The sequence below is a fragment of the Lacerta agilis genome, chromosome 13 (genome assembly GCF_009819535.1).
Source record: "Lacerta agilis isolate rLacAgi1 chromosome 13, rLacAgi1.pri, whole genome shotgun sequence".
NCBI lineage: Eukaryota > Metazoa > Chordata > Lepidosauria > Squamata > Lacertidae > Lacerta > Lacerta agilis.
In genome coordinates this window covers 25,584,443-25,612,270 of record NC_046324.1, presented here as the reverse complement: position 1 = coordinate 25,612,270, position 27,828 = coordinate 25,584,443, and the positions used below count along the sequence as shown (strand labels likewise).

The window sequence follows — 27,828 nt, the reverse complement described above, 5'->3', positions numbered from 1 at the left end:
CAAGGCTGGCTTCATTCCAGGTTTATCTAAACAACAGCTGATGGGAGAAATTCCTTTCACCACACCTCAAAAAGGATATTGTGGAGTTGGAAAAGGCTCAGGAAAGGGCAGCCGACAGGATCAAGGGGGTGGAGCAACTTCCCTGTGAAGAAAGGTTGCAGCGTTGGGGACTTTTTGCATGAGAGAAAAGGGCAAGAGGCAACATGCAAGAAATTTATTAAAAATATGCACTGCAGAGAAAGTGGATAGAGAAAAGTTTTTCTTCTCTCATAACGCTGGAACTCGTGGATATGCAATGAAGCTGAATGTTTGAAGATTCAGGACAGATTAAAAAAAGAGAAAACCCTTCACATAGAATAGAGTTAAACAGTGGAACTCACTCACACAGTGGCTGCCAACTCAGATGGCTCTAAAAGAGGATTGGGTAAATTCAGGGGGGAGAAGACAATCAATGGCTACTAGCCAGGATGGCTATGCTCTGCCTCCACAGCTGGGAGGCAGCAGCGCCCCTGAATACCAGTTGCTGGAAACCAAAAGGATGGGAGAGGGCTCTTGTGCTCGAATCCTGCTTGTGCGCTTCCCATTGGGGCATCTGGTTAGCCAGTATGAGAACAGGATGCTAGACTAGTTGGGCTACTGGCCTGACCCAGCAGGGCTCTTCTTACATTCTGGTTAAGTTCACCCCATGCTCTAAACACCTCCATGCAGATCTAGGCACTTGCAAACAATAAGGCCACTATGTTCTCTCTGCAGCAGCTGCCAAAGCGCCAAGAATTACTCAAGGAGCAACAGCCAGCCACTACTGGGGATTAGCAGTGGCCTCAGGTAACCTCAACGCATGGGCTTGCTTGGGATGGGCACACACACCCTGCAATGACAGCTGTCACTTAAACCGAAAGGAATGAATACGTTACCGGAGGTTCCAGCCTGCCTCCAGGAATATTACAGGTGGCATTTATTGAATGTGTGGGAGTTACTTAGCAGCTCAATATCTTAACCTTGAATTTGCCTGGAAATCTCTGGAAACAAAAGGCTTGTTTACAGGCTGCTCAAAAGATGTTCAGCTATGATACTGCAGCACGTCCTGCTGCATTTGAGTTGGGGGGTGGGAGGGAGAGACAGGCATCAAAAGCAATCAATAACCAGCCTCCTGTGTCTGAAGTTACAGAAGCCTCCTAAGAATGAGTAAACTACAGGGTGGAGTCACCTCCATTGTGGCAATCTCCATTGCCTATTGGAGAGAGATGGGGAGACAAACTCCTTGAAGAGCAGCTGGTCCTTCAAACCTCCAGTGTTAAGGGCTGCTGTGAAGTCCGCTGAAAAATGACATTCAGATGAAGCTGCCTCTTACTGAATCTCTGTTCACCTAGCTCAGTACAGTGTACACTGAGTGGTGGCTGCTCTCAGGGTTTCATAAAAGGGGCTTTGGCAGGTCTACCTGGAGATGCTGAGAAGCAAGTTTCAGACCTTTCGTATGCAAATCCCTCCTGAGTCAGAACAGGATTGGCTCTCTCCCAGGGTCTTGAGCAAAGAACTTCCTCTGCTAGCAATGTAGACAATTTTGCCTGGAACGTTCTCTGTACAAATTCTGCACTCTGCCACCAAGGCACAGTATCTCCCCACCCACAGCTGTGCAAGCATGAGAGCCACTGTGTTGTAGCGATTAGAGTGCTGGACTAAGACCTGGAAGAGACCAGGATTCAAATCCCTCCTGGGTCACAAAGCTCACTGGGTGACCCTGGGTCATTCACTGCCTCTCAGTCTATCTACCTCACAGCGTTGTCGTAGGGATTAAAATGAGGAGGGGGAGAACCATGTGCACAGCCCTGAGCTCCTTGGAGACAGTGGTGGGATATCAATGCATTAATAAAATAATAAAGTGGAGATTAAGAAGGGCAGGATCCCACAGAAGTAGTTCTGTTAGCACAAAGGAATGCCCCGTTCTCTCTTGCTGCACAACCTCAAAATCTGTTCTAGGTTGTCCCAACAACAAATCTGAGGAGGGGCACACAGGGAGAGGAGAGGCAGTTCCGCTACATAAACAGAAATGTTTGTGCTAACAGAGGTACCGGTACAGTCAGACTTTGGTTCTTGAACGCCAAAAACCCAGAGGTAAATGTTCTGGTTTGTGGACATTTTTCAGAAATCGAATGTCCGAAGCGGCTTCTGCTTGAGTGCAGGAAGATCCTGCAGTCCATCAGAAGCCGCACCTTGGTTTTCAAATGTTTCGGAAGTCGAACAGACTTCCGGAACAGTTTACATTCGAGAACCAAGGTACGACTGTACTTTGCTGGATACTCCCTGAAATCATCTCTGTGCTATACCAATAAAATCACAATCAGATCCCTTTGCCAGTACCAGCAGCCTGTGAGTGGCCCAGGAGTCAAAGCACAGAATCATAGGATTGTTGAGTAGAAGGGACCAGAAAGGTCAATCTAGTCCAACCCCCTGCAATGCAGGAATCACAACTAAAGAAGCCCTGATAGATGACCAGCCAATCTCTGTTTAAAAACCTCCAACAGAGGGGAATCCACCACCTTACTGTCAGAAAAGCAGCAATACACTTTCTGACACTGCACTGATAAGGGCAATCTTGTGTCCCACTCTATATGGGTTGGAGGGAAGGAGTGGTCATTTGAACAAGACTTGCCACCCAGAAGGATGGGGATAATATTGGGCTACATTACAGGGCTGTAAGCATCCCTGAGAATACACTGTAGGAGAAGCATTTGTAATATCCTCTTCAAAATACTTTTAGCGGGCGAGCTAAAGCCACCCAGTCAATTTGTTATTGTTATTACGGTCTGGTTAATTTTCAAACCTGATGTTTTAAAACCTTCCTTTAGGCACTGTTACCCGTCGTGAGGATTTTGGAGAATGAAGGGTTACAAAGCCTAAGCAAGCCAATCTTTTAAAAGAAAAATAATCCACGGTTTCATGCCAATGCATTTAATTATCTCTTTCTGCAGACTTCTTTACACTGTTTGCACTCTAGGAGGTTTTTTTTAAAAAGTTTTTTTTGGCGGGGGGGGGGAAGAGGCATGAGAAAGAACTGCTGTAAGAATTGATACATTTCAGGCCCCCTTTTCCTCCGAAGCCCATGGATTTCGCTTAATTCAGAGCCCCCTCTGCGCATCAAGAATTCTTAAAGCACTCCGCTCAGATACAAATTGCATTATTTTTATTGATTTTTACATTACGGTGAGATTTGCTTCTGCAGTAATCGCAGAGGTTTCGGGAACAATTAAAAGCGTTCCCCAATTTTCCACCAGCAATGGAATGATTATTTTTCATGACTGAAGTGTCATTTTAATAAAAAGAGCTGCTATAATTCATACCGCTGGAACTTGCAAATAATTACCACTATCCATTATAGGCCAATACATCCAGAAATTAGTAATAAGGCAGAGCATCCAAGAGCTGTCTCTCTTTGCCAGGCAGCATAGTCCACAGATCCTTTTAAATACTGTAGCTGTTTAATAATTCTAAATACATATTTACAGCCAGTATAAAGAAACCTTGTAAATTGTGGCTTGCTTTATTTCGCTGGGCAGTGATGGAGTGGGATAAGATCTTGTCCAGGAGTCTCTGCTAAAATGGGAGGGATGGTGCGGTCCCAGGTACCTTGAAGCAGGGGGCGCTGGGAGGCCATGCCTTGAAAAAGCCATCTCTAGACTCAGAAGATTTTGCGAGGATCCCAATACGTATCCTCTTTTTAGGGCAAGGTGCTGAAACAGATGGTAGGCATTCAGTTACTCCCGGATGACCACCGAGTGCCCAGACACCTCAGGGGTGGAGAAAGGCATGGGCACCCACCGTAATTTTTTGATCTGAGTGCCTTCCCAACCTCCTAACCATTTTAAATCATTACAACGAAATCATGATCGTTTGTTTCTGGGGCATGTTACAAAAATACACACACTGTTGACGGGTGAGAACAGAAATGCCGTAAATGATACAGTAGGCAAGAGTTCACATAGGTTAAGGTGCCGAGGTTAACGTAGAACGCAGGAAGCTGTTTTTTACTGAGTCAGGTCACTAGTCCACCTAGCTCAGTATTGTCTACACTGACCGGCAGCAGCTCTCCAGAGTTTTAGGCAAGGTCTCTCCCAGCCCTACCTGGAGACACTGGGGACATTCTGCATGCAAAGCAGGTGCTCTGAGCTACTGTATGGCCCTTCCCCAGCATCTCTGACACCTGTAGGAACTCTACTTGAAAGAGATTGGGTGCTATTTGTCACTGAATGCTTCTGTTAGATAGTAGGGATGGGAGGGGAAAAACCAGATTGTCTGCATTCACATTTTCTGAAACACTATGCAAACCTAAACACAGCCATCCTTCAGAATTCACACTTTCCATTTTTATTCAATATAGTTCAAAATGCAAATATTAGTGAAAATAACATGCAAAAATGTTGGGTGGAAATTGCTTTGCAACAATATGAATATTAGGCAAAACTGCATATAAAAACTTTATTAGGATAATTTGCACTGAATAGGAATAGGAATAATTGTATTGGCCAAGCATCAATCATACTTGGAATTTTGCTTCGACTACATTGCAATGTAAAGAAAACGTACCTCATAAACTCTTTGAAAAAAGCAGGTACTTTACAGAGCAGAAGCTGAGGCAGCCCTTCTCAGCGCCATCTTGGATCTTAATGCTGATGTTGATAGGGAAATTCTAGTCGGGAAAATTGGCACTGATGTGGCAGTATGGAGAACTGAACTTAGGACTGGCAAAATGGTGGAGAAAAAGCAAAATCCAGACGTGCCCCTCCCTATTATACAGCACGTCCCACCCACTTGCATCCACCAAGATCAGTGCCAAGCTAAGGTAGGTTTCCTGTCAATGAAAGAAGACACTTTTATTCGTCTTGTGGATTATCTACATTAAATGATGCAGATGGGAGGAAGAACTCGAGAGCTTGTGCCAACACACTTGCTCACAGTACAATGCTTCTTCCCAGAACAACTGGCACCCTGCTCCTGACTACCAATGCTTACTGGCAAAAAAGAAAAAGAGCCTACCTGATCACTTCTAAGCCTGCTGCCCTTTTCCCCTCGAGGAGGCAAAGTGTTGCACTGTATTTAGTGCTCATCGATTTGCAAGCTTGGAGGGGATTGCAAGCGCGTCGGAAACCAATTCCTAACGACCGCTCTATAGACAAGCCTGTAGTCCCCTGTAAGAACATCATTAGCCTAATAAAAAATACATCCAAAAATATGTGCTGGAACAGACAGCACGACGTCTCCATCCGTAATCTTGATCACATAAATATTACTTTGGGCAAAAAAGAAAGAAAAGAGGGAAATTATAAATGCGCCTGTTGGCAGGAGAGCCCGAAAACTTCTCAGAAATTATACAGGAGTTTATCCATCATGCATGCACCATATCCATCACTGTGTGCAGCTTTTTAATTAAAACTCCTCCAGCTAAGAAAGTTAGTAAGAGGCTTGCCTTGCCGTTTAGCAAATATGCCCACCAGCGACACATATGGAGTTATGCAAACGCCAAAGGACTACTTCCAGGAATAACTTTGAAATTAAGCAAGGGTTGGGACACAGACACACACATACAGAGAGAGAGAGAGAGAGAGAGAGAGAGAGAGAGAGAGAGAGAGAGAGAGAGAGAGAGAGAGAGGAGTCTTGATCAACTGCCAACTGGTTAAAAGGAGGATTTAGTCATGAACTCTACATTAGCACAACCATGACTAGGTACACCGAACTTTCAGTAAGCTGAGCTCCAGCCCGCTGACACACCCAGACTTTGCAGGAACAGCTCCTCTGTGCAGCTGAAAAGAATCTGGCAGCATTAAAATTTAGCAGTTTAAAGTTTAACCACTTGCTGAGAACAAGCCCTTTGGAGCTCAGATTGTTGTGGGCGAGGCTCAAACCGCAGAGCCGCAGGCAGATCTCTGTGGCAGGAGGCGTGCAGAAGGAGAAGGAAGTTCAGAAAAGGGCGACCTAAACAATCCAGGGGGTGAAGTCACTCCCCTACGAAGAAAGGTTACAGCGACTGGGACTTGTTAGTTTGAGAAGAGGAGACATGGCAGAAGTTTGTAAAATTATGCACGGCACGGAGCAAGTGGATAAAGGCAAGGTTCCCCCGCCCCCAAATAACACAAGAACTCAGAGACATCCAGTGAAGCTGAAGATTCAGAAAGGATAAAAGAAAGGACTTCATCATGCAACTCAGAGTTAAACTATGGAACTCACTCCTGCAGGAGGCAGCAATGGCCACCAATTTGGACGGCTTTATAAGAGGATTGGGCAAATTCCCAGAGGAGATGGCTATCAAAGGCTGCTAGCCACGATGGCTCTGCTCTGCTTCCACAGTTGGAGACAGCAATGCTTCTGAATACTAATTGCTGGAAAACACAGGAGGGGAGGCGGCCCTTGCACTCAGGTCCTGCTTGTGGTTTCCCATTGGGGTATCTGGTTGGCCTCTGTGAGAACAGGATGCTGGAATACATCGGCCATTGGTCTGTTCTAGCAGCCAACCTCACCTTATGTTCCTAGGAGAGAGAGAAGCCAGCTCCTGTCTACCAAACAGAACGTGGGCAGTTCCAGTATAGTTGTTGTTTCTTCTTCTTCCTCCTTCTTCCTCTTCTTCTTCTTCTTCTGCTATGAGATTGTTTGATGGCATCTGATATGTTTTTAATTATGGTTATTTGTGCAGCTGCTTTATTTTAATTTTAAAAAGTATTTTTAGGCCATCTGTGATTCTATCCCAGAAAGGGAGTGGTACAAAAAATATGCTATGTATGTATAAATAAATAAATGAAATGAAATGCTGAATGAACACCACTACCTGCTTGCACTTAGCAGTCAATGGCAACTCCTATGGAAGATGCAGGATTTGGCTTGAGCTTTGCTTGGTCCAGCAAAACAAACTAGGTTTTCCAAAACGGGGCAGATAAGTTTCAAGTCCTCAGGGGAGTGTGAATAAATATGCTGGCCTGGATGACCTTTCCAAAAGAGAAAAATGCTGATTGTTTTTTTGTTTTTTTAAGAACTGCATGGAGAGTGTTGCTGACAACTCAGAAAGCATAAATACATAAATATTTTCATTTCGTAATGTACCGGGGAGGGGGAGGAACTACTTTGAAGAGCCAGCCTTGAAATGATATTGGGGCTGGGGAGTTAATATTAGCAGTTGCTTTCAAAATGTGTCCTGCCTTCCAACAAGTGACAATGAACCTGCAAAAGGCTGCTATGCAGAAAGTTAATAATAGCCTCCAGTCAAGGGAGCTTTTTCATCAGTTGGTTCTCCCTCCCTCCTCTCCCCTCAGTTTTAGGAACCATCACTGCCACAGCTATGTGTGGGCGAACCTTTGGTCTTTCCATATAGGACCACCATCACAGCTATGCATGGGCAATTGTTTGGTCTTTCCTAATAGGATCAGCTATATTTGGTTTCCTTTGAAATTGTACAGCATTAACACAGGGCCTCCATTCTTATAAACGCCTGAACTGTTAGGTGCCCCCATTATCTGGGCTGATAATGCACAGGACTTCAGTCCTCACACCAGTCTCTGACTAACTGCAAGAGCTTCCATTCATCTCAGAGAACCAGCGCTGCCATACCTTACCAAGACAGGATTCCCCACCCCAATCCAAATACTGCTCTATTCAGTGTCTTTGTGCTAAGAATCTCTCTTGTTCCTACAACAGGGCCCAGAAATATAGCGGCGTGGCAGTTTCCAGAAGAACTGCAGGAGGAGCGTCAGCCTGGACGCTGCCCCTGCAAATCCAGACAGGCTCCCACCTTCACAGGGAAACTGCTGAGCCAAAGCCATGAGGCAAGACGAGTTAGTCCCTGTGGAAATTTCCAGGCACACATGTTGGAACAGCCTTGCTTAGACTTGTTTTTTATGCCGAAGGAAAGAAAATGAGCGATGTGTTCTAAACCATTTGCAAAGAGTCGATCTGCAAGCCTGGAAAAGAAACAACAGGTTGTTTTTTTAAGAGTGTGGCAGGGAGAGAAGCAGGAATTCCACAATGTAGGATGAGGAAAATGAGAAGAGGAGTGAGGGGCTGTTGCAAACGGAAGCTGAGCTCAAGGATACGAGCCTCATTTCTGCAATTCTCTGGACTATGTTATGCAGAGAGTTGTTAGCAGGACACTATTCCCCCTTCCCAGAGCTACAGTTCTCAAGAGTTTCCTGGGGAAGAGGACTGCTTGTTAAACCACTCTGGGAATTGTCACTCTTGTGAGGGGAACAGGGGCTTCACAACAACTCTCAGCATCTTTAGCAAACTACATCTCCCAGGATTCTATATAGGGGGAAGCCATAGCTGTTTAGAGTGGCATGATACTAGTTTAAATTTATAGGGCAGGTGGGGCTGACAACTGACGATTGCTTTTGCCCCATACAGCACACTTCCTCTTGGCACACAGCTAACTCCTTGGCCTGTGCTTGTTCAGACATTGCCAGTACTGTTTCACCTGCACCTGTCTATCCTCCCCATCTGCATCTGGCTGCAGCTCAGTGGCAGAGGTTCAATCTCCAGCATCAACAGGTAGGTGTAAGAATGCTTCCTGCCCGAAATCTTGAAAAGCCGCTGTCATTTAGTGTAGACCAGTGGTTCCCAAACTGTTAATGGCAACCCTGTCACCCTTGGTTCCATAAACACCTAGTGCCCTACGCTATAAAAAAAAACATCATTCAGAATAGTGCTTGGCACAACCCACTAAGAAGATAACACAATCCCATTCAGAACAGTAACAATTAATTGCACATTTATTTAAAATCCAGTTGAAAGTATTTGGTTTACTTAATTCAACAAAACTGATGAACTTGATCAAGTGATACCAGCATTTCCAAGTCTGATAGTTATTTAGCAAGAATCTTAGATACCACATTTAGTAACTACTTCAGTAAATTCTTAATGTGCAGGATTGGCTTGTTGAAGTGATAAAGGTTTCCCTACGGCTGGTTTAAAGTAACTTAGCAGGAGTCTTAAATCACCATGTTTAGTAATTGGCAGCTGATTTCTTTGCTTGAAGAGAAGTCGGATGACCACACGAATACCACATTTCATCAAATATGATGTTGGAAATGCAACAAGGAGCTTCTTAACCGCCGCCCATAGTGCGGGTTAGCATTCAGAAATTCCTTCTGCAACCAAAACTCTTAAATCCTTGACTCTAGCTCAATGTCATTTTGTAGCTCAATTAGTTCTTCCTCCACTACCCTATCTTGGAGGGCACAAGGAGGAGGCACAAGATGGAGGGCACAAGGAGAAGGGGACGACAGAGGATGAGATGGTTGGACAGTGTTCTCGAAGCTACTAACATGAGTTTGGCCAAACTGCGAGAGGCAGTGAAGGATAGGCGTGCCTGGCGTGCTCTGGTCCATGGGGTCACGAAGAGTCGGACACGACTGAACGACTGAACAACAACAAGTTCTTCCTCCACTACCCTATCTTGTGACCTCGCTGTGAGTTGCAACAAACTCATAATTGCGAATGCAAACAAACATGACCAAAGGAAACAGCTTGGAAATTGCCAACAGCACTAAAACTTTAAATATGAAGCAAGGGAGGTGTTTCGCTCTAGGCTCTAGCTTGGTCAATTGTAAAAAAAGCGAACATTGCAACACAGAGGGTCACACCTCCAGAGCCCCCCTGCTACACGCTTGCTTTTTCGTGATCCCTGTGGGTCAGTACTGCTCACATGGGAACCACGGGTATAAGACAGATCTGATGAATCACTGGCATGACTTGGAATGAGGCAGCTTTCTATATTCCTATCTTTGCCAAATCCTTCCCTTTTAAGGAGGATCGTGCTGGACTCCCACCCCTTGGCCACCCGCCTCAAAGCACAGCTTTCCCTGGTGAAGCAGCCTCCCCATCCAGGCCAACCAACTCCCCAGTTACCAGTCTGCTAGGCTCTTGTGACAGGTGGGCAAGCTTATTTAGAAACTTATGCCACCAATGCTAATAGATTCTTCCAATAAATCTATTTTTAATTGGGACATCAGGATTGGAATCTCGGAACTCCAAAATGGGATCAAACAGGTCAAGTGCCAACCCGGCTGCCCCACCCACAGGATGTTCTGGGCTTTGGAGCCAATTGGAAGGGATTTAGACATGCCCTGCACACAAGCCTAAACAAAGCATGGCTTTCACGGTGCACGGGAAAGTGTGGATTAACCACTGAAAAGCAACTACCGGTAGAAGTAAAAACAACCAGTGAAGATTCTTCACCACCCATTTGGGGGCAGAAGAAACATCATTTGATAATCCTCCCTCCAGTGGCAGCTCTAATGACAAGCTGCAAGTTGGCACATCAACCGCTGCTTGTTTCCTAAGCCCCATTTGACACAGAAGCCTGTGAATGGCATCCCACGCCATGAGAAGCCTCTGGCTGACTGCAGCAGCTGAAACATGAAGGCACCCAAGAGGCAAGGAGACCCATTTCCGAGCACTTGGACGCAACATCAAGGATGGGGGGGGGGGCGTGGTATTCTGAAAACATAGGCTCATATAGTGTCACCTAGTCCAACCGCTTGCAATGCAGGAATCTCAACTAAAGCATCCAGGACAGGTGGCCACCCAGCCTCTGCTTAAAAACATCCAGTGAAGGAGAGCCCACAACCTCCCAAGGGAGCCTGTCCCACTGTCAAACAGCTCTTACTGTCGGAAAGTTCTTCCTGGTGTTTCGTTGGAATCTCCTTTCTTGTAACTTGGAAGCCATTGGTTTGAGTCCCACCCTCCAGAGGAGGAGAAAACAAGCTTGTTCCCTCTTCCACGTGAAAGGCCTTGATATATTTGAAAATGGGTATCCTATCTCCTCTCAGTCTCCTCTTCTCCAGGCTAAACATACCCAGTTCCTTCCACCATCCCTCATATGGCTTGGTTTCCAGACCTGTGATCTTCTTACCCACATCTGCACACGTTCCAACTTGTCAATATCCTTCTTAAACTGTGGCATCCAGAACTGGACACAGTATTCCAGGTGTGGTCTGACCAAGGCGACATTGATGTGGACAGTGCTGACCCCCCCATCCATCGAGCACTTGTACCATCACATAAGACCAGGGACAGCCTGGGGGGCCTTCCCAGTGCAGGCAAAATGGCCTGCCAGCCCCCTCACCCTGTAGATCTGGGCTCCCTCCCTGCTGCCAGCCCTGTAACTACAATTGTACCCTTGCCCACAGCAGTGCTCACGCTGCTGCAATGCCAGCGGTGACGGCTCAACAGCAGCAGCAGCAGCGAGGGCAAGGGATCTGTGGCACAGTTAAAGCCCTGGCAGAGCTGGCAACAGCACAACAGCAGGGATGGGATCGGCCAACCTGAGCCAAATTTATTCACCTTGCCTCACTGAAGCACTGGCCTTGCCTAAGACGAGGCTATAAGGGGCCCGTCTAGTCCAGCATCCTGTTCTCATAGTGGCCACCCAGATGCCTTTGGGAAGCCATGAGTCAAACAGAACTTGGCCCACCTGCAATTCCCAGCAAGTGGTATTCAGAGGCACAACTCCTCTGATCAAAGATGCAGAGCATTGTGGCTAGTAGTCATGTGTAGCCTTGTCTTCCCATGAACCTGTCCAATCCTCTTTTAAAACCATCCAAGTTGTCTGCTCAAAGCTTTCAAGAACAACACCCAATCTATCCTTTTGCTTGTGGCAAAATATAGGCATGCAGATATATCATACACACATACATAGTACATATTTATACCCTTTTCGGTTCAAGTCAACAACCCCTTCTTCCCTGCTGCTGCATGCTGGGCACAGATATTTTTAACTAGCCCGTGATCTCGTCCTTCACCATATTAACAAATTCAGTGTCACTTAAGATGTATTAAATTCTGCAATATAGCAAGCAGTCTGATGCTTTGGGGTGGGGGTTAAATGAATAATTCATGACGGCAAGAACAGTTTACACAAAGCATTGCTATTTTGCAATCATCCCTCCCCTCTCTCTTTCCCCCACCCTCAAAGAAGCCCTGCAAGACTACACTTAAGGCAATCAAGTCTCTGATATGGTCCTTTTGACAGCAAAATGATTTTCAGCAAGCAACACGTTCGTCATAATGTTGAGCATATCCATCAGGCATTTTTATTTTTAAAAAGCATGCCCAGGACAGGGGTCTATGAATAAGACTGCTTTCCCTCAGTGGGATTCAATCCAATCCGCTTCTAAATATGTATAATGCCATAACATTAAAGCTCTGTAGATTGCCATCAGTCCTCCTGCAGTTTAATTTCATCAACCTTCGAAATTCAGATCAGCAAGCACTTTCATCCACAAAAGACACCTCAGAATTGAGGCTTCATAAGCAGGCTGCAAAATGCATTTATAGGATGCATTTTAAACCTACAGTAGAAGGGAGGAGGGAGCTTGTCTGCAGATTAAATACACATACTGGAATTTCGTTTGTTGCAGGTTAATATGAAGCCTATGATCAGTTGATGTTTCGGAACTATGCTAAGTCTGAACCCAAACAGATTCTTCCGCAAAGAACATAGCAAGTACCTGATGAAAAATTTCAAAATATTGGCTGAATTGTTCAGGTATGGAATGCAGGTGAAGACCACAATTCTAATTCTAACAACGATTTACTGTTTTTCCAGAAAAAAAACTTCAATATATTCCCTTCCTTTTTTAGCCAGGCAGTTAAGATGAACAAATGTATCACACTTTTCTTCTTTTGAAAATAAGGAATTTGGAACATTTTAAAACGTAAGTTATCTGGCAATGCTACCGTATACAGCTTCACGGGGCACAGAAAGTGTGTAGATTCTGCCCATGTAAGGTCACTATTTAAAATGCCCTGTTAAAAAATGGTAATATTCCATTTTGAAAAGAAAAATAAACACATGAGAGATTTTAAACAGAAAATGACACAGCCATCATATGGGACATTAGATTAAAGAGTTTCTTTGTCAGTCTTAATTCCTGCTTCCAACCCCATCCTCCTATTAAGATATAAACATGGAAGGGAATTGAACTGACATCTGAAACTACACTGCCTAGTTTCAGTGTTTTAATTTTGCTTCCTAGACTCTTCTGGGGAAGGTTCCTCCACACCATTATGAGCATTTTAATACGGATGGCCCTACGAAGTTTTCAACTTTTAAAAGGGAACATTACCTTGCAATCCCATTGCTAGCCTTGCAGCAATTAAATTGAAATTTTGGACAGTTAACATTTATGAACCTGAACAAGTAGATTCACGTTTGGTTCAGGAAGGCTCTCAGGTCGCAAGAGGGAAATCAGTAATTGCATGTTGCTGCATACCTGTAATTGCTGCTTACCTGCCTAGACCATCAGTTTCACCAGTTAGAACGTGTAAAAGGGGGGGGGGGCATTTTGCAAACCGTGCTTCTCTCCCTCCCTCCCTGCTGCAAATCTGCTTACTGAGCAAACAAGCCGGTTCTGAATTATATGCACAAAAGACCCCCAACTCAACAGTATCATCACATTACTATAACTCCTTGTGGATCATCAGCCTGCCCTTCCTTCCACCACAAGCTCCTTTCCCACATGACCTGAGCAGCTGGAAAGTTTTATTAACATGGAATGAGCATTAACTGTTTAAATGCCAAGCAGCAGGAGGGGGCATCCTATGTGATTTCAGAGCATCTCCAGTCCCGTCTGGGTGGGGGGTGGGGAGGTCAGGGGGGGGGGGAAACGAGACGACCAGAGGATGATTTGATTAAGACCATCTTACCTTAAGTCAAAAGGAGGCCTCTAAACACTAATGCATCTCTGAATCCAAGCTTTTAAGAAGGTTTCCAGTAACCATCTGGGAAATAAAAATAAATAAAGATAGTTAAGATCCCCCAAATATGTGTTTTGCTGTCTGCAACAACTCCTCCTCGGCAACAGCGGCGGCTCCGTTCTGCTCTCAAAGGCAGCCCCGCTGATATGTTTCAAGGCTTGACACGGGGAACTCAAAAAGGGATCAAGCGCATAAATGTCATTTCCTCAAGGCAGCTGCTTCAGCTGCAAAGGAGTTTAATCTGCTTGGCCTGCCGCAATCCTACCTAATTGAAGATTTAATCCCAGCAGCTGCCCGGTGGTGTCATAAAAGGCAGGGCTTTCATTAAACGTTTCGGGAGACACTGGATTCAAATCCCCCACCATATTTAAAGGATTCTTGCTTTAAATAAACAGTTACAGAGTTCCACTCGAAAGTCTACATTTTTATTTTTTATTTTTTAAAAAGGGTGGGTGGTGGTGAAGAGAGATTTAAAAACCAAAGAAAAAAACTAACACAAGCCTCTCGGGCCAAGCTCCCTGCTCTTGGAACAAGTTATCCTCATCTCTTATACTTCTGAGCACAGGAACAGATGGAGCCTGAAAAGGTTTGGTTTGCAGATCCCAAGTAAAGGAGAGGTCCTTCCTCCGCTCCTGCATTGGCCAAGATTTTCCATCATCTGCATGTTTCTCATAAATACCAGGCACAAGGGCAAAAAACTGAAGTGGGGTGTGCAAAGCAGAGAGGAAAAATTGTATGTCACAAAGTGGACTGCAAAAAGAGAGAATTCCATGCTCCAGTGTTGAAACTGCAGGAAAATGAAGGCAGCCCAATGATCTAGCACAGAACTGAAAAACAAACTTTCAATAATGCCATTTTGTACTTATTAACCTCATTCCAAAAACCTAGATGGGTGTGGGAACATTTTCCACAAAACCTCCTTTTTAAAAGTCTTTTTTCACCATCCTGCCCCCACTCGAGGCGGCAAAATTGCTGCCATTTTCCAATATGCAAAATGCATTCTTCTCATCTTGTTGAAACATCCCTAAGGTAGTAATGGACAAAAAAAAGTGTAACACCCATTAAAAATTATGCCCAATACAGTCAAAGTCTATGTGCCTTTCTCCACTTTAACCCTTTTGCTAGAGGCTCAATTTAATAAACAACGGCAGCTTTAATAATTCAGATCTCACTTTGCAAAAAGATGCAACGGGGCTGTCAGGATCTTCCTGCAACACAGTACATTTCTCCAGCCTCTCTGAGGCTTTGCATATATTTAAGTCTGTGTGTCTTGCTTTTGGAATGCTGATAACTTCAGTGTTCTTTTCTGCTCTTTAAAGGATTAAACGTAACCACGCAGGCATCTTTATTAGTGCATCAGGCACCATTAAAAAATAAATAAATAAATCCTCACAACCAATTGTTTGGTGGTTTGTTATTTGTATTTTTTTACAGCATTTCTTATATAATTTAGAGCAAAGAAACAGCACCAAGGAAAAAGAGGCTTCAGCTGCTGTAAACACTGATATGTGGGTTTTTAATGATTACAGCCCAGCAGTATAACATCTTCCCCAAAGACACACAATTGTGATTGATGTTATTTAAAAAAAAAGAGTCCCCTTTCCATTGCCCAAGAAAGCATTCCCTCAACATGCTCCCATTCTTTCAACCATCTTTAGCTTTCAGTGAAAAATTCATCACTAGAGAAGCACATCATCAATTGCTACCACCCCAAAAAAAGACACCTTAAGCCAAGATTACCTGAATTCCATAGCTAATCTGTGGCCCTCCAGATAGTGATGGACTCCAACTTCCAGCATTGCTGAACACTAGTCCGGTTGGCCAGGAATGATAGGAGTCTAAAAACCTCTGGAGGGCCACAGATATTCCCCACCTTTTTTTGGGGGGGGGGAGCTCAGTCCTAGAGTGCCTGCATTGCATGCAAAATGTTCCCTGGCATCTCCAGGTGGGGAAATGCGAGAGAACCTTGTCTGAAACCCTGGAGAGTTGCTGCCAGCCAGGGTTGACAATATTGAGCTAGATGACTAGATGACTAGAATCAAAAACTTTAGGCTCCCTCTGCCTTCAAGCAGCTGAAAAAAATTGAAATAATGCTTCAGGTGCCCTTGGACAGTTTCCAAGGGTGGCAGACTGGGAAAGGAAAGAGGACAATTTTTCCATGTTCAGCTTGATTCTGCCTATTCTATTTCTCCCTGAAGAGAAGACTCCCTAGAAAAGACCCTGATGTTGGGAAAGATGGAGGGCACAAGGAGAAGGGGACGACAGAGGATGAGATGGTTGGACAGTGTTCTCGAAGCTACTAACAAGAGTTTGGCCAAACTGCGAGAGGCAGTGAAGGATAGGCGTGCCTGGCGTGCTCTGGTCCATGGTGTCACGAAGAGTCGGACACGACTGAACGACTGAACAACAACAACAATTTCTCCCTGAAAATGAGGGAAAAGGCAGCATTTCGGGTCTAATCCAATTTAGGATTTGCTTTGTCGGAAGATACGCACACACAGACCAGAAGAAACACAATTCGCTTTGTGAAGCTCAAGCCATCAGAAGCAAAGAGTGACTAAGTCTGCTGGTCCAGTTTTCTGTTAGAAGGAAAAAACTTTGCAAGAGAGAGAGGGGGAAAGCCTTTTATCTACAAGGCAAAGGACAGGACACGGAAACTCTGCCCATAATCCGCCAGGAACATCTCCTGCACACGTCCCATCCGTTTAAAAGGCCCTGCAAAGGACCCAAGTTCCCAATAAATTGTGCAGCTAAAGATTAAGATCTACTTATCAGATCACAGCATGGTAGATAAAGCCAGGAGGTTACTGGTTTTAGCTTACTTTGAAATACATTGGTTTTATTTTATTTTATTACACAGGCAACGATATGTTTCTTTTTAACTAGAGAGTTCAGTTTCAAGCAGTCTGTATGGACAGAATCCAATTAAATCTTCTAAGTAGAAGGTAGCTTTCACACCCATGAAAAATATATCAAAGGGAGAAGCAGAGTTCATAATTGCTTGGATATTCATCCAGCAAAGATGGCTTCTCTACCAAGAAGAACATTCATTTTCCTTGATCTTGTAAGCCCTGGTTTCATTTATGCCTCGGCTAGGCTCTTTATACTCTCATGTTAACAATGGGAGACTCGGGGCGAAATCTGAAGATAAATTCCATCTGGATGCCCAGTGCCCAAAGTAGGTAGCTCCTAGGCATTGTTGAGAGAATTAATATGATATGTTTCCACTGTTACAATACTCAGCTCTGGTTGACCAGCTGTAAGGCAGGGGTCAGAAACTCACAAGAGTAGACAAGACTTGTGGAAAGATAAGTTAAGCAGGCTTGGGTGGATTTGGACATAGGATAACAGAATGGTAGAGTTGGAAGGTTAACAAAGGGTCATCTAGACCAACCCCCTGCAATGCAGGAATCACAGACATGTGATAGGAAAAACTACTCCCCTGCTTGCCCAAGTTGGTACTAGTCACTGCTTACCCTTGGGCCAGATCAAATCCAGCAAACTTTTATTTATTTTAATATTTTAAAGCCATGCTTTCATATAAAACATCACAAGGCGGCATATAACCTGAAAACACAGTGCTGAAAAAACGTATCAATGGGAGCTGGTTTTCAAAGCGTGTCTTTCAAAGCATGATACATTAATATCTTACCTGTCATCCATCATGGAACCCAATTTGGTACAGAGCAGAGGTGGAGAACATCTGGACCCCCAGATGCTGCCAGCCAGACTACAACTCCCGTCAGGCTTAGCAAGCACAGCCAATGGTCAGGGATGATGGGAGTTGTAGTCCAGCAACATCTGGAGGTCCAAAATGTCCCCAGCACCAGGGTAGAAAGCGCAATAATTAAAAGACATTTTGCCTGAGTGCTTGAAATCAGCTGGAGTTGAAATGGAGGTCGTGCCTGTTACTGGTGTGAATGCCACGTGGCACAAGGCTTTTAAGAGAAGAGTTCACCGCATATATCACACTTAAGCAAGGCATTCCAAGATGTGTTAGAAATGGCTTTAAAAGCTGCACATACATCATTCTCAGAAACAGCTGACACTTTCCAGAAATCCAGGTCCTTTACTTTCTCGGAGGAGACATTCTCCAGCAACCTTCTTTCCCCACAATCCAGAAACGTAGTTTTAAAAACAAATCATGGGTCGGTATTTATTTTAAGTCAGAAACTGAAGTGCCCAAAAGCCTCAACTAGTTTTTCCCACTTGCAACTTCATGCTGCAATTGACGCTCAACTTCTTAGTGCTTGTGAGATTTCAGAAACTATAAACACGCTGACTTTTTGAACACTTTAGCTGTTAGTGAAATCATGAATTAATTAGCACCCTTCCAACCGTAAGAACCCAAAAAGCACTTTAAATTTTAATACAGTACAGCAAAATGCAACTGCAGTTGCTTTTTCCCCCGCCTGCATTTCCCATCTAACCTAAAACCAGTCCATTTGGAAGAGAAATGTCAAAGATCTTTAAAAAGGGGCCCAACTGGGAGGAGGAAGGGATCTTTTGAGAGTCAAAGAAGAAATGATAGAAGTGCCAAAAAAAAAAAAATTCATCTCTCTTTCATAATACTAAAACTCAGGGCTATCCAATGAAGCTGAACGCTCTGCACAGTTAAATTCAGGAACTCTCTCCAAGAGTAGGGCAGTCACAGTCACCAACCTGGATGACTTTAGAAGAAGAGACAAATTCAGGGTCCATATGGCTATTACAGTGGTACCTCGGGTTAAGATTTAATTTGTTCCGGAGGCCCGTTGCTAACCTGAAACTGTTCTTAACCTGAAGCAACCACTTTAGCTAATGGGGCCTCCCGCTGCCGCTGCGCCGCCAGAGCACGATTTCTGTTCTTATCCTGAAGCGTTATTTCTGGGTTAGCGGAGTTCTTAACCTGAAGCGTATGTAACCTGAAACGTATGTAACCTGGGGTACCACTGTAGTGACTACTAGCCACAATGGCTATGTCCAGCCTCCAAGTTGGAGCCATTATGCCTCTAACAAGCCATTTGCCACTGCCCTCTGATCCTTCCTGTAGGTTCCCATAGTTGGCATTTGGTGGGCAGTGTTAGAAACTCAGGTAAAGGTAAAGGTAAAGGGACCCCTGACCATCAGGTCCAGTCGTGTCCGACTCTGGGGTTGCGGCGCTCATCTCGCTCTATAGGCCGAGGGAGCCCGGCGTTTGTCCGCAGACAGCTTCCGGTCATGTGGCCAGCATGACAAAGCCGCTTCGGGCGAACCAGGGCAGCGCACGGAAACGCCGTTTACCTTCCCGCTGGAGCGGTCCCTATTTATCTACTTGCACCTTGACGTGCTTTCGAACTGCTAGGTGGGCAGGAGCTGGGACCAAGCAACGGGAGCTCACCCCGTGGCAGGGATTCGAACCGCCAACCTTCTGATCAGCAAGCCCTAGACTCTGTGGTTTAACCCACAGCGCCACCTGGGTCCCTTAGACAACTCAGATATGGTGCCAAATGGAAACTTAAATCTAGGTTATGGTTGCCATAATGGAATGTCTATCCGCCAGGGGGCTTGGGCCAGATGACCCTCGGGGTCCCTTCCAATGCTACGATTCTATGGTCTCAACTACATTGCTTGACTGTAGCTTGCTCTTACAACAATTCACTTGTCCGAGTATGTAAGGAGAAGAAACATATACAGTGGAAATGGAATTAACTATGGACTAAGGCAGGTTTTTGAACTGTGCTTGCCAACCTGGTGCCCAGAAATTTTCCACAAAGTCGCAAATTGGACAAGCACCAGAAGCCAAATTCGCCTGGCTAATTTCTAACACTGTGGTGGGCTACTGTAAGAACAGGACTGGGTGGACCACTGGTCTGATCCAGCATGCTCATCTTAAGTTCTCAGGGGAGAGAATCCTAGTCATCCCTTAATGGTCCGAATCATGTATCAGCCCCAAGGAGTTGTAATTATTGTTCCTCTTGAGCAATCATGAAACGGCCAATAAGTTATCATGGAGCATCAATTCTGCTTGGATTCCAGGCTAAGGCACAAGGAGAAACCTGTAGAATGACATACCCCTGCCTTTTAGCTCTTAAAAGAGCACAGAAGATGGCTTGCAGGAAAGTTTAAATGGATGCAACTAATACAAAGGCTCTAGACAAAGGGCAGTTGGTGTGTTGGTGCCTCACGAGTAATGAAGTAGGAGCCCAACCTGTCTTTTTACAGGTTTATTGTGCAAAATATTTACAGTACAGAGCTTCCACGTACATGTCTGTCTCAGTCGCTGGCAGAATCCAGGAGTGGCCCCTTCCGGCTCTTTTCCCCAGCATAAGAAATTTGGCACCCCAAGTCTCCTCCTACCCTCCTTGCGTTTCACCCCTCTGCGCAATTGGGGCAATGGAAATGGCGTGCCTCCCTCCTGACCAGCTGGGCGAGGTGAGCAACAGGGGCTCTGTAGCCTCCCCAAGCTCTGTTCCTACCAGACTCCCTGTTTGTCGCTCCTGGCTGGATGAGGCGCTGGGGACTCTCCGTGGCATCCCCAAGCCCTCTCCTCGCCAGACTGGCCCCTTCCCTTTCCTCCCCATTGGAGGTGTGGCAGCTTTCCGCGCTGGATGAGGTACTGCTGCTCAGTTGGCGTCAAGGCTCTCTGTATCCTAACAGAGCCTCCGGTCCCCTCAGCAGGCCAGGTGGCGGTTTCCCTGACAACAACCAAAAGACCCACTCCTGTGCCCTGGGAGCAGTGTTCTCATTCACCACTTGAAGTGAAACAAAAAGTGCTGCCACCTACCTGCTCCTGCCATTGCTGTGAGCCCTTGCTGCACCCACCACTGGAGAAGCAGCACTGCCATCGGAATACATTTTGGGTAAATTGCACAGATTTAGGGTGCTATCTTGCCAAAATGGACATGAACGTGCCCAAAAATGGGTGGCACTTCTAAAGCCATTGGTGGAGGCAGCAGGGCACCCACGGCTGGTCAGGCTCCGTAAAGCATTATGTGAATAAGGGCCACACACAACAATGTGGGAGGAAGCAGGTGCTCTCCAAATTTCCTTGTCCTAATGCTTTTAACAGAACCCAGAAACGAACAGGAAGCCATTGCAAATGATACAGATCTGGAATGCAATGGTCTATAAGCAACTAGATTTTGCACCAGCTGTAGTTTCTAGTGTGGGTCCAAAATTTGCTTCCCCATTTCTCAGGGCCATTCCCACCCCCACCCCACCCCCGGTTGCCAACCAGGAGCCATTTAAAAAACAAGCTATCAAAGGGTCCCGCAGAAACCAGCACACTCCATCTGTCCAGGCTGTCTCAGTCTCAAAATTGGGCCTGAACCCAGATTGGAAAGCCTCCAGAATTGTAACAGGGCAGTATAGCACAGCATAGCTATCTGGTTGTTCAAGCAATCCACTGAAATACAACCTGCTTTAAATTAGTAAGCGTGAGATAACACCCAGTAATGACGTTAGCGATGAAAATGCATCTAGGCTATTTCTAGAAAGTAGAATGTAGAATCTACCAAGCTCCGTGCAAGGGCCCACAACCAATTATTAGAATATTTATCCTGCCATTCCAACAGAATGTCCCCAAGCTAAGTAATGATAAAAGGGAAATTCATCAAAACACAATATAGTAAGAATGCCATAAAAATCACTAACAAAAAAAGGCACAACTTCCTTCCTAGGACTAGAGACTTACTTTTTTTTAATGGAAGTTCAGGGTCTCAGTTAAGACTTAATTAATGCACTTTTTGCAATTCAAAGTGTAACACCAGTAAGGAGAACAGGAGGGGCTAATACCTTCCAAACTTCTTAAAAGCTAGCAGAGGCTAAAGGCCAGCCCATTAATGTCTTCTAGAACAGGGGAGGTGGGGGAGGGGGGAGTTTACATCTGCAGCCCAGGATTAGGCATTCAAATAAGCCATAAAGCCCATCTCCAGAATTTCTTGCAAAACCCTGGACAAATATTCATGGCTCAGATCTAATACAATCCTACGCCACCTTTCCAGATGAAAATTCCTCCAAGGCAGCTTATGTATTAAAATAAAGAGGGCACCAACAGAGTTAAAAAGGGTAGTCTACCATCAAGTCCTATAATACAATCATAAAAACAATTCTATTTAATTCTATTAAAGGGACAGGCACACATTTAAGAGAGACCAGGGTTCGAATCTCGCTACGAAGCTCACCGAGTAACCCTGAGCCAGCCTGAGCTACAACACAGGGTTATTGTGGCTGAGACAAACCACACAAATCCACAAAACTTACATATCTACACAAACATTGGCAAAACAGAAAACGTAGTCTACCATCAAGTCTTATGATACAAACAACAAAACCTAACCTAACCTAAACTCAACATTACACCTAAGCATTACAAAAACATTTCAAAAACCACAGCAACGCGTGGCCGGGTCAGCTAGTGTATTAAAATAAAGAGGGCACCAACAGAGTTAAAGAGGGTGTGTGTTTGTGTGTGCGCTCCCAAAGAACACCAACAAATTCTGCACAATATAATACAGTCCACGGAAAAAGATCCTCACAGCTGACAACACTGCCTACTTAAAACCCACAAAAGCTTTCCCAAAAGTTGGAAGGCTCGGCGCAGATAAAAGGAAGTCCTTCTTCATGCAGCGCATAGCTGAAGTATGGCACTCCCTCCCACAAGAGGCAGTGATGGCTACCAACCTAAATAGGCTTTTAAAAAGGATTGGTCAGATTCATAGAGGAGATGGCTATTGATGGCTACTAGTCATGATGGCTACGTTCTGCCTCCACAGCTGGGAAGCAGTAATGTGTCTATAATACCAGTTGCCGGAAACCACAGGAGGGGAGAGTTGTTTCTTGTGCTCGGGTCCAGCTTTCTCATAATGGGCACCTGGTGGGCAAATGTGAGAAAGGGATGCTGGACTAGGTGCCTCATTTTGGATTTGAGTAGAGCACCCTTCTCTCCTGTGGTTTCTAGCAACTGGTATTCATTGCTGCCTCCAACTGTGGAGGCAGAGGATAGCCATTAGATACAGCCCTCTTCCTCCATGAATCAGATGCCTCAGCCCCCTGGTAGCCACAAGAACCAAAAGCTCTCAAATAAAATGTAGAACTCTGCACTGAGCCCTGAATATAAGGCTTTGAGCAGACAACCGAAAAGTCTGTTTCCTCCAGAGTCTGGGGAAAAGAAAACGAATGGAAACATACCCAATCACTTCGGAGAATTAATCACTTAAGCAGTGCATCTATTAAACAGGAAATGTGTCCACGTTCATACATGACAGACAGAAGCAGGTGTGGAAGCCAGTCAGATGCCAGGCTGCTGTCTAGTTTAAATACCAAGCCTGACAAGGCATCAGCTGATCTCCAAGCTGAGCAAATCTCATTGCCATCTGAAAAAGCGGAGGGGGGGGGGAGAGAGAGTCCTGAGCACTCCCCAAATATGAGAGCATCCAACATTCCTTGTTCTGCTGAGCTGGAACAGATAAAAGGATTTGCTTTGAGAAGTCTAATTCCAGAGTAAAACAGCAAGCTTCGTGGCCTAGAAAACGCTGCATTTTTAATGAGTCCTCTGCCTCAAATGGGGGTGGTGGGGGAGAAACCACTCCTCTAAACATAGCCCAGAAGGAAGAGGTTTCAGGGCAGGGTGAGAATGAAATTGCCTGCTGAAAATTCAGCGAGAAAGCCTCCCGAAATCGGAGGCAGAAGGTTGTGGTGGAAGGAGCTGGTAGCTGCCATCCCAGCAGGCTGCCTTCGATGGGAAGGATGGGAAGCAGGGCTGACCTCCATCTGTGCCACTGAAAGGCCCGCTCAATCATGCTGGGCTTCTTGCCACTGAACTGTTTCCATTCCTGCTGATTATAAGAACCATTTAGCTTTTATGGACTGATACCAGAGTTTGCTTTTCTTCCCCTCTTCCCTCCCTGTCCCACTTACCTTGTATGCCGTGTCTTTTAGACTGTTAAGTCGGTGCATAGAGATTGTACTGTTTTCACAAACTATGCATGTAAATCATACCAGGAGCCATTTTTCCGGCTGAAGAATGGGGTACAGAGGCTCTAAATAATAATAATACATACTGAATTGTTCAACGGCTTTTGGAGGTTAAGTCTGCAATCCTACGCACCAGGTGTGGGGGACCTTTGGCCCTCCAGGTGTTGCTGGACTACAGCTCCCATCATCCCTAGCCACTGGCCATGTTTGCTGTGGTTGATGCTGTGTACAGTGGGGACCTGCTTCTGAGTAAACAGGCATAAGACGGCTCATGATGGATAGCTCAGTCAGAGTATGAGACTCTTAATCTCAGGGTCGTGGGTTTGAGCCCCACGTTGGGCAAAAGATTCCTGCACTGCAGGGGGTGGGGCTAGATGACCCTCGTGATCCCTTCCAACTCTACAATAACGATTCTGTGATTCTAAGACTTCAGTGCCAAGCTCCTCAGTGTTGCCAGTGCTTGCAATCACAACATGACAATGCTGGAAAGCCAGTGTGGCGTACAGGTTAGAGTGCTGGTCTAGGACCTGGGAGACCAGGGTTCAAACCCCTACTTGGCCATGAAGCTCACTTTGTGACCTTGGGCCAGTCACTGCCTCTCAGTGTTGTTGTGGGGTGCATGGGTGTGGAAAACAGGTATGCCACTTTGCACCCCTAAGAGGAATAGGTGGGCTTTAAATGCAGCAAACAAAAATTAAATGCTTGGATAGCACAGGCGGAAACTGAGCGAGAGGAAAGCACCCATTTCCCATTTAAGCAGTGCTGCTGTTGTGCTGATCGCTAATGAAGTTGCCATTTTCAAACACACACACACACACACACACCTCCCCCTTACAAAGGAACATTGATAAAATAATCATGACTTAAAAAATAGCTGACCTACTTTACACAGCCACCTAGGACTCAAGATGCGCTGGCATCCACCATCGTGCATTAATCATTGCACCAACAGGACATGCCCCCCGTGGCAGGCTGCGAGTTCACTCCTCCTCACTTGCTAAGGCAGCTTCACAAACCCAACTAAAGCCCGGAGCCAGCTGTCCGAGCCCGTCGCAGACATGTTACTATTTATTCATAAAAAGCTGCAGCAGCATCTGTGTTGGAATGGAGCTTAGCGCTTCTTTTGAGTACCAGCCAGGGGGCTTCTCGGGTTTGCCGTAGCTAGAGGGGCAAGAACACAGTGAAGAATTCCCAGGATACTAAAGAAGAGGTTGCTGCAGATTAGGAGTTTGACTCTTACCTGATAGTTAGAAATACAAATAATTAATAATGAGGTGGCAACTCCAGGCATATAGAAGTCAGAAACACACGCTTGTAAGAATATAATTGGGGCCTGCTGCAGACTGCCCATCTGTTTCGGCATTCAGTTCTCACCAGCACGATGCCTGTGGCAAAATCTGAACACAAGAACACTCTCCCCTATAGTGGTTTCCAACAATTGCTATTCAGAAGCATGGCTGTGGGCAGAGCATAGCCATCATAGCTAGTCAACGGTGATAGCCTTCTCCTTCTGTGAATTTGTCTAATCCTCTTTCAAAGCCATCCAAGTTGGTGGCCATCACTGTCTCCTGTGGAAGTGAGTTCCATAGTTTAACTATGTGCTGCATTAATTTTGTCTGCCTTGAATCTTCCGGCATTCAGTTTTGTATATCAAATAGGTTTAGCGTTATGAATTTTGTCCAAGCATAAAGATGCCCCAAGCATCTACAATTAAAAAGCAGGGCTTGGGCAAGTGTGACAGCAGGACATGCCACCATAAAGGTTGGCCCAAACAAATTTCCACAAGTCATCCAACCTCAATGAATGGCTCTAGCAAAGCTCCACTAACAAGGCAGCTCTTTCTAACAGACACCACTTGGTTGCACAGAGATTAAGAGAAATTGCAAGAGCTGACTAATGCATGATCTTTGCTTGCTTCAAATCCAGAGCCCAAGGCCACCACTGTGGATTCTGCGGGTGCAACAGCACCTTTGAAGTCTCCTTCTGATGTCCAAGTAGCCTCGGAGCTCCCCCTACTCACTCTCTCCCCCTAACCCTCTTGGTCTTGAGGTGGGAAGAGTAGTTACATTATTCTCCCTTGAACTGTATGTGTGACTGAAGGAGAAAGCTGGAAGAGTGATGCTCTTTCCCACTTCTTTCAACTCTCTGGGCTTTCCAAGGCTCTGAGAATACTATATGGAAGAAAGCAGATTCATAAAGTGTTCAGTCTGGCCAAGATTCACATTCATTATGACAAATCTACACAGAATCACCTATCCTTAACCAGGCGAGTTGGTGTCCCTTAATATCTGTGGCAGGGAAAGAGGGCAGATTCAGCTCTTGATTACAATTCACAGACAGTTAACCTGAAGAACAGTAAGAGCTGGTCGACAGTGGAACCAACTCCCTGTGGACTCTCCTTCATTGGAAGTGTTTAAGCAGAGGTTGGATGGCAATCTGTCTTGAATGCTTTAATCGAGATTCCTGCATTGAAGGGGGTTGAACTAGATGACCCTTGGAGTACCTTCCAACTCTACGATTCCATGAAGCCTAGTTGTTCCTTGTAAAATAAAGTGGTTTCGCTTCTCTGCTGGCAAGAGTGGAAAACGCAGAGGTAAGAAAATGGTTCTCATATTTTATTCTCCTTGCCTGTTGTTTGGAAAAGCATCCTCATCTGAGAAGGTAACATAAAGAGGAGATTTATGCCTTAAAAAGGAGAAAAGCTTCTTACAATTCAAAGACAATGCTGGGCAGAGAGCAGGAAGAGATTAGTCCCATAGATTGAGATGTGGAGGACAGATAACACAGACTTCCGGATAGGACTAAACAGAAAGGAGAAAGGGAAGTAGGAAAGGGAAGCATTAAGGCATTATAACCAAGAAGCTATTTGCTAAAGCTTTTGGGGGGAGTTCGGTTGGGTGCCAAAAACTGTCTTTGTTTAGAAGGATTGGAAATTCCAGAACGATTGGAACTTCCAGAAGGCTGAGGAAGAGGGCTTATCATCATCGTCCACTGCACCAGCACTGTCCCCTTCTGTTGCTGGTTTGTCTCCTCTAGAGGAGATGAGAGGGAGCCACTGGAAGCCATCTAACCTGTAGAGAAGGCCCTTCCCCTTGGAACCTCCAGAGCTCTTTCTGCACCCAACACAAAACAGCCCTTAAGGTCTCTGCCTTGTGTGCACTTAATTTGCACAATTTCAACCAGCTGGCCTTCTACCGTGCAAGGCTGCAATCACACAAGTGAAATGTGCATAAGTTGTGATCACACTGTATATCCAATTTATTTGGTTTCCCTGTGTTGTGTCCCAGCTCCTCACGTACATAATCCTTGCAATCACTAATATATGTAATATCTCCATCCAAAAGGATTGTGGAAGGCTATCTTTAGCACTGATTCTTAGGCATGCTTACTGCACTAAAGGAAAATCCACCAGAAAAGTAATCACTTATTATTTCTGCTACTTGGCTTAGTTTGTAATTCCATTCTCTGCACAGTTTTTCTTTTGACCTTATTATTCCTGCAGAAATAATAATGACTACAAAAAGAAGAGTTACTGCGGAACAGGTTGACACAACTTGAGACCGCCAACTGAACACAGCCCTCTAGCAGCAAAGCACACCTGGTACCTTGAACAACATCTGGTTGGTCACAGGTTCTCTTGACTGACTACTGGACAAAACAGAAGCTAGCAAACCGATTCCTCTGTGAGTTTATCACAGGGCTGTATTTTTTTCTTATTTATTGTTTTATCTTTTGTAAACCGCTTTGAGGTTTTTTTTTTTTTACAATCAAGCCAATGGCCCATCTAGTCCAGCATCATGTTCTCACAGTGGCGGACCATCCCTGTAGGAAACCAACAAGCAGGATTCAAGCACAAGAGCAGTCTAGTAATTAGTCACTATAGCAAGGCAGAACTCCCAGATACGAGGTAGTACACCCCTGAACAATGGATGCTAGGGACTAGGGCTGGGTATCATCCCAAATCGTGATACCGGTTTCATTATTTTTAACCTGGCAATATATTGCGAATCATGGGGAAGGTGTATGTATGCATGCATGCGTGGTGCAAAAATCACAATGTGGGAAAAACTGTGAAGCCAGCCAATGGCTCTACATCGTTCCATCCTTATTTCAGACATGGTGATATATCAGTATATCGTGATATTTAGCTGGTGA

At 45.2% G+C, this 27,828-nt stretch overlaps 1 protein-coding gene across 2 annotated transcripts in view; it reads right to left on the bottom strand.

Annotated features, from left to right (window-relative positions):
* GLCE (glucuronic acid epimerase) overlaps positions 1 to 27,828 on the bottom strand; it is a 55,554-nt gene that overhangs the window by 21,055 nt on the left and 6,671 nt on the right. Inside the window, exon 2 of one of the 2 annotated variants that reach the window (XM_033166544.1) lies at positions 13,687 to 13,761. The exons of the other annotated variant lie outside the window; for it this stretch is intronic. The gene's annotated coding sequence lies outside the window, so the exon portion shown is untranslated. The remainder of the gene's footprint in view (positions 1 to 13,686; positions 13,762 to 27,828) is intronic. 2 annotated transcript variants of the gene reach the window in all.